Source organism: Cibotium barometz, chromosome 30 (assembly GCF_041138505.1).
Source record: "Cibotium barometz isolate CiBa-2024 chromosome 30, ASM4113850v1, whole genome shotgun sequence".
Lineage (NCBI taxonomy): Eukaryota > Viridiplantae > Streptophyta > Polypodiopsida > Cyatheales > Cibotiaceae > Cibotium > Cibotium barometz.
In genome coordinates this window covers 49,112,230-49,119,864 of record NC_141075.1, presented here as the reverse complement: position 1 = coordinate 49,119,864, position 7,635 = coordinate 49,112,230, and the positions used below count along the sequence as shown (strand labels likewise).

Sequence of the window (7,635 nt, the reverse complement as noted above, 5' to 3'; positions counted from 1 at the left end):
TCAAAAGACAGAGGATTGTGATGGGAGGCTAAGACAGTGCAGTTGACAAAGCTCAACAGACATGCACACCCCCTTCCCCTATTTGGGTTGCCATACTCTAACATTAAACACATGATTAACTTAATCCACACCTCTTTCCCCTTCGTTTTAATACTCAAAAAATGTCTAATTCATAAAAAGAACAGCCTTTTCTGTTGACACTTTAAAGCAGCTTCAATGACATGCTATTAATTTATTTTTATTTTATTTTTGTGTCCATTACTTGTTGTTTGGCGATCGCCCACCAACAGTAGTTTGCTAGGCAATGGTCTCCTGGCGAGCACTAATATGGTCAATTTTGCTTGTAACTTCTGAATTATTCCGGTCACCTCGATCTTTCACAATTCAGGAAATACTTTCCACAAAAACAACAAACCATTCGTGGGTCATCAAATGCTGCAGTTGCAGTGGATCACAAGCTTTATTACCACAGCGACAGTGCTTTTTGGCTGCTTTTTCTCTGATTGATCAGTGTCCGGTGGCGGAAACAAGCGTGTGGGTCTTACACTTTTAAAAGAAATTAATGCAGCTGGAAGCACTAGGGAGAGTGTAATTCTTCATTATGATTAGACTCCCCAATCAGGGACGTGTGGGCTAAGGCGTTCATGAACTTTGCTAATTTCTTTTTAATTATGTAAAGGGGTGACATTACACAGTAGTCCAAAGGCAACGTCTTGTGATAGAGATGGTGGGTGACACAAAGTCAGTGGGAGAGAGAGAAAGAGGGGGTGGTGATCTACATAATTGTGAATTGATTAAAGGTGGGTGTATGTACATTGGAAAGTGTAGGCCTTTATTTCTCCATTAAGTGGGGATTTGGAACGACTGTGTGCAAGGGAAATAATGATTTACTATACTTAGGTTATATAACAAGTACCTTAGTTGTGTATGTTACTTGACTTCTACATAATTGTGAATTGATTAAAGGTGGGTGTTTGTACATTGGAAAGTGTAGGCCTTTATTTCTCCATTAAGTGGGGATTTGGAAAGACTGTGTGCAAGGGAAATAATGATTTACTATACTTAGGTTATATAACAAGTACCTTAGTTGTGTATGTTACTTGACTACTACACTACAAAATGTGAACATGAAGAAAGTTCCTCCAAATGATGTCAATCATAACATCATCCCACTTTGCCCTCTTTAAATGGTGGCTTTTAAGGAAGTGTCTTCCCAACTTTAACCTTGCCAATTTGTCATGGGGCTCCACAAATTTACCCCCCCTAACAAATTATTATGTGTGGGAGTAGCCCAGCTTTTAAGGTTCGTCTTCTCATGCTGGGCGCGTGGGCTCAATATGGTGTTCGAAAAAAAGTGTTTTCCCCAAAAGTGGAAAACCTTCATCTGAAAATTGTTAAATTATTTATAAAACAAAATCTTGAAATTTGAAGGTTTCTGTTCTATAACTTCTCAGGATCTAGAAATATCTGTACCTTCAAGTTTTAAATTTGAAGGTATTTTTCAAAATATGCAGGTGCAAACACTAAACTCGAGTTTTTTTCAATTACTGGTTCATTATATATGTGTACACACTCCCCTCTCCCCTCCTACAACATACGGTGTGGGATTTAAAACTTACCCGTAATACCCAAAAAAAAAACCTTTGCATAGGTACACAACACAAGTCATCATCACACTTTACCATTTTTAGAAGAAAATCACCTCCAAACTATCCATGATATTAGATAATACTAATCAATGAAATGATAAATTTTACCACAAAACATTAATGGGGCACAACACTTTGTTTGCTTAGCTCGACAAATATTCTCTTCATATATTTAGAGGAGAATGTCTCTTGTCTTTCTCATACTTCGCTAAACTCAAAAAAGCCATCCCGATTTATAATCACTGCATTCTTAACATTTCAAAGCTAAGAATAGTATACCCATTTGTGCTCTGCATCCCCATGCCCCACTTGCAAAAATATTTTTTTCTTCTTCTTTATACTTAATGTACACAATGATTTGCTTTTTAACATTTGAAAGCCAAAAAAGTATTAAGTGCATTCTTAATATTAGATTAGTGTATTTTTAAACTTAATTGTAACAAATCTTAGAAATAAGTAGAAACAGTATCAAACGACTTACACTCAAAACAAGAGTACACTCACAAGTTGCATGTTTTTAAAGATACTAGGCAACAAGTTATGGATTCTTGGTGGAGAGCAACGAGTTTCGATTTCCCTAGTGTAGGAAATTTTCTTTCTTTCAACCCTCAAATGAAAATTGTATTCAATCATCATGCTCATAAGAGTATATTTGAGATATTGAGTTCTTTTGCTTCTTTTGTTACATTTGTCAAGGCTATGCGTATGCATGAGAGCTAAAAACTCAACATGTGTCCAATGAATGTTGTCCAATTTCATTATAGAGAACATATGGAAATTGTGTCCAATTTCATTGTAGAGAACATATGGAAATTGTGTCCAATTTCATTATAGAGAACATACGGAAATTGTGTCCAATTTCATTTGTCAAGGCTATGCTTATGCATGAGAGCTAAAAACTCAACATGTGTCCAATGAATGTTGTCCAATTTCATTATAGAGAACATATGGAAATTGTGTCCAATTTCATTGTAGAGAACATGTGGAAATCATTGCTATTAGAGTTTACAAAGAAAAATATTGTTCTTCTCCAATAACTACCAATAACTGAGTAGGGATAGGAGCTCTCCATAGAAAGGAATCTGCATAATTATTTAGGTAAAGGAATTTAATATTGATATTGAAGACACATGAGCAACACGCTTGATACTCTTATAATTGTGTATCTTCTAGCCTAGCAGAGGAGTCGGTGTGAGAAACACAAAACAACTCCTCATCCTAATCCTATATGAAGCACCCATGTATCAATATTTATGTAGAGGCAAAAAGTCCAACAATTTTGTAAGAATAGAGGAGAATCAGAGCTCCCAATGAGTGAACACTACAACAAAAACTAATGAATATGTTGTTGGATGCCTTATGTCATCTCTTGTAGAATTTTGATGAGCAATTGAAAGACATGACACTCTTGACCCTAACCTTTAATCCGTGAAGAACCGAACTCCCTATACAACATTTATCATTATGGTGATTTTGAGTGTCCAATTGAGAAACAAATGGCATTTATAGTGATTTTGAGTGAGAGTAACATGACATTTATCATTATGATGATTGATCTATCTTATGGATGCTTCAATTAAGAAAGGGTGTTAAATATATGTCATTTTGCATTTTTGTGAGTAAAAGTTGATGTCATTGTGTCGAAACCTTAGGTGATGTTTATAAAACCTTCAAGCTAAAATACAAAATTTAGTTGGTAGGAGTCATGTGAGTGGTTGGTGTGAGTAGGAGATCACTTGATTGTAGGAAACAAATCGAGGAGATTATTACTTTGGATATAGATGCCTTCTCTATGGCTATAAATATGTAAACCTTTTCACAAGAAATTGTTCTATCTAGCTTCACTCAATTTTTGTTTTCTTCTTGGTTGCATTAATTCGAATTTGAAATTGGAATATGGTTAACAATTGTGCTAGAGGATACTTAGGCTAGCAAAATACATTGGTAGCACAAGCAACTCCTCCTAATAAAGCTTCCCTGATGTTATAGTTTAACTATATTATAGGGGTGATTCTATAGATTACCTATATGCTGGCAAATTACCTTAGCATATTTGTTGGGTGATAACAAACCTGATTCCGATGCCTCAAGATTGAGTGGTAGTGCCATCAACTATTTTGCCTCAAGCAATATAAGCAAAATATAGAAAATTTTGCATTAATATGTTTTATCAAGAAAAATGTTAGTTGGGTCGTTTCGTTGGCAAGATTTATCCTAGGTTTGGGTAGAGACGTGCTAAACTCCAATTGACTTAAGCCTTAGGAATGACATATTGACAGCTCATTGATGTGTCCATCTATCTCGGGGAGTCACTCATAAATATGTAAGTGTAGCACGTGGGTTCAACAGAAGGGATTTTTAAAATCTTTTTTTTAGACATTTTTTACATATAGAAGGGTATCATTAAAAAAGGGTATTTGCAGGTTGAATAGAAAAAGAGTGTGTTTTATTCATAAAAAAATTCACATATAAGGGGTTAAAGTAGGCCTTGAACGCAGATGATACAAAGGGTACATATAGTGAACCCCCGGAGTCATCTATCACCTTTGAATCATCATGGCCACCCCCACCCCACACCACATGGCACATGCAGACACATTGTGTTTTCAATAGACATCTTGACCTTTATGAGAAGCCCTGCCCCATCCCCTATTTTGGGTCATGATTAACTTAATACACACTTCAGAATTTAAAAAAAAATGTCTAATTCATATGTTGGGGCCATTAAATTTTGTCCTTTACTTTTTGTTTGGCGATTAATCGCCCAATAGTAGGTTGCTGTGCAGTGTCTCCTGTTGAGCTGCCACTGATATGATCAATTTTGTTTGTAACTTCTGAAAACTTGTGCTTTTATTTTCCAACAAATCATTCAAATTCTATTCCATGCTTGTACCGCGTTCCACCTCCGGTTGACGTCCATCGTCCTGCAGGATAATCAAATGCTGCAGTTGCAGTGGATCACAAGCTTTATTACTACAGTAATGGTGCTTTTGTATGAAGGCTTTTTGGTTGCTTTTTCTTTGATTGTAGGGTGCGAAAACACTACTAAAGGAATTAGTAAGCACTAATTAGCGCAGCTGGAAGCCCTAGAGAGAGTGTAATTCATTATGATTAGACTGGGGTGTCAGCTGCTTTTTATTAAGGTGATCATTAACTTTGCTAGAATTCCTTTTTCCGTGGAAGAATTATGTAAATGGATATATTACACAGTAGTGCAAAGGCAACGTCTCGTGATAAAAGATGGTGGGTGACGGGAGATGCACAAAGTTGGTGGAGGAGCTGTGTGTGTGTGTGTGTGTGTGTGTGGAGAGAGAGAGAGAGGGGCTGGTGATTTACATAATTATGAATTGAATAAAGGTGTATATGTACACTGGAAAGTGTAGGCCTTTATTTCTGATAAGATACATTAATCTTCGGTAGTGGGGATTTGGAAATACTTTATGAAAGGGAAATAATGATTATATGTAGCTTATATAACAAGTACCTAAGTTGTGTATGCTATTACTACACTACTCATTGCCATGTCCCTCTTACAAACGCATGAACAAGTTTGGTTCAGCTCTCAGAGTACTACAAAATGTGAACGTGAAGAAACTTCTATCAAATGATGTCATAAAGCACCCAACGTCTACTTTTGTTATTAATTTTTATGAAATATGCCTTTGGATTAAGGTTTTGATGTGTTTTGAACCTTAGGTTCTAATAAGGTTTTAGACCTTTGAGCAGGATATTTGGTAGATGATGCTCATGTGAAATCGCTTTTTGACACATGTTCCCTTTCGTTTATCTTGGATGCACCCAACGTCGTGATGGCGTCGATATGATGGCAGCTCGTGCAGGATGTGTCCTCAACCTCGTGCTCCCCCACTTCCGATTCTAGGTGATATGTATGTTGGTATTCGTCGTGCTTGACCTCCCCGGCTTTCGACTGTGTAGCTGATGTCGAGATGTTAAGCTCAACCGGAGCTGACACTCACGACGTGAATAGGTGACCATTCCACATTTACATCACTGGCACGTTTGGTAGCCAACACGACGGATCTTTGCCTGTGATTTTATAGCTAGACTATACCCACATAGTCCACCCGTCTCACCAAGTTATGAGTTACTCATCATGCTAGCTTACTTATTTAGCGTGCTCACATTATGGACCACTTGTGCAGAGTACTCTAGTACTTATGTTGGCTTTTCACTTAACTTTTGTAGCCTTCTTTTGAGGGAGAAGAAGAAGCCTAAATTTCAACCTTCCGTCTTTGTGTGTGTGTTATCCATTGTTGTGTGAGTGTGTGTATGCTTGCAAGAGCTAGATCTCTTCTCTCCCAATCTTTTTATGGTATCAGAGCCTCGTTCAAGCTAAGAAACTAAGCAACAAGAAAAGGAAGCTACAAAGGCAAATGAAGCGGTACACGGGTAAGAGCATCACTATCTCTTTCCCTTCTTGTTTAAGTATACGACACCCCTTGGGTAGCTCTAAGAGCTACATATCTTCGATTGAGGAGTTGTCTTCTCATAGGCATCGAGATGCTTGTGTGGTGCATAATACTTTGTATTGTTGTTTTGCGGCGGCTAGATTTGTGTTTCAGGCGCGTTTTAGCCTCCATTTGGCCATTATAAGGTGTATTCAAGAAATTTCAAGAAGTTCTAGTTGAGAACAGTCTCTGCTCGAAACCTAGTTATTACAAGGCAGTAGTGCATTTTGAGAGTGCAAATAGTGTACATAAGGCTTGTATACATTAGTATGACCCCCATAATAACCTTGCCAAATGAAGGTAGCACTATTGGGTCTACGTTCTGCTAAAGAATTGCCAGTTCTCTATCATCAGTAACAACTGGTTCTATGGTGTTCGTACATTCTCTTGTATCAGTCAAATTGTGGAAACTTTGATTGCAAAAGATGGCATATTGCTGATCTTGGGTGTATGTACATGTACTCTGGTCATATCTGGTGACAAATAGGTTGTACAAAAGTACTATTGGTAGTCAACAGAGGATACTACTATGTTACAGGTTGCATACAAAAATTGTCTATTTGCAGAGTTTTGATTGTTGCACGCAAACATGTGTAACAGACTCAATTAGATTATTAGTGAGACATTGGATAAGAACAACTTCCATGCTTTGAAGTTTAGAATGACCAATTTCATGATGGGTAAAGCATTTTGGGACTATGTTGAAGGAGACAATGAGGAGCCTCTAGAGTTGCCTCCTGGAGAATGCCACTCCAGCAGATGATGTAAAGGCATTCAAGGACTGGAACTGGTGCAAGGAAGGTAATGTATTAACTTTCAATCAGTGTCATAGACACAATGATAGGAAACATACAAGATGCCAACACTCCAGTAGTTGCATGATGGTAGAAACTGTGCAAATGTTCCACACTAACACAAAGGCAAGGAAATTGTAGCTAAAACAAGAGCTACCTATTGTGGAGAAGAAAACAATGAGTATGCTTTAAAGATCAAGGGAGCTGTTGAATCCCTTAGGAGTGAGTGTCGTCTGAATGGCCTTGGCAAAGAACACACCCTTAGTGTGTTAGAAAAGGGTGTTAAATATGTGATTTCACATTTGTGAGTGAAAGTTGGTGACGTTTGTAAACCCTTCAAGCTAAAAGTGATTACAAAATTTAGGGTATTACAAACATCAAGCTAAAAGTGATTACAAAATTTAGGGTAGGAGTCATGTGAGTGGTTGGTGATGTTTGTAAACCCTTCAAGCTAAAAGTGATTACAAAATTTAGGGTAGGAGTCATGTGAGTGGTTGGTGCCAGTGTGAGCAGGAGACTTGATTGTCAGAAACAAATCAAGGAGATTATTTTGGATCTAGATACTTTCTCTAAGTCCATAAAGATGTAAACTTTCTCTAATTCCATAAATATGTAAACTTTTTCACAAGAAATTCTTTTATCTAGCTTCACTCAATTTTGTTTTCTTCTAGGTTGCATTAATTCGAATTCAAAATTGGAATATTCTAGGTTGCATTAATTCGA

General features: G+C 37.2%; 1 protein-coding gene across 1 annotated transcript in view; it reads right to left on the bottom strand.

Annotated features, from left to right (window-relative positions):
* Positions 1-142, bottom strand: part of LOC147621584 (putative pectinesterase 53) — a 3,882-nt gene extending 3,740 nt beyond the window's left edge. Inside the window, exon 1 of the mRNA XM_086824371.1 lies at positions 1-142. This exon is cut by the window's left edge and continues 571 nt beyond it. The gene's annotated coding sequence lies outside the window, so the exon portion shown is untranslated.
* Between the last annotated feature and the right edge of the window lie 7,493 nt (positions 143-7,635).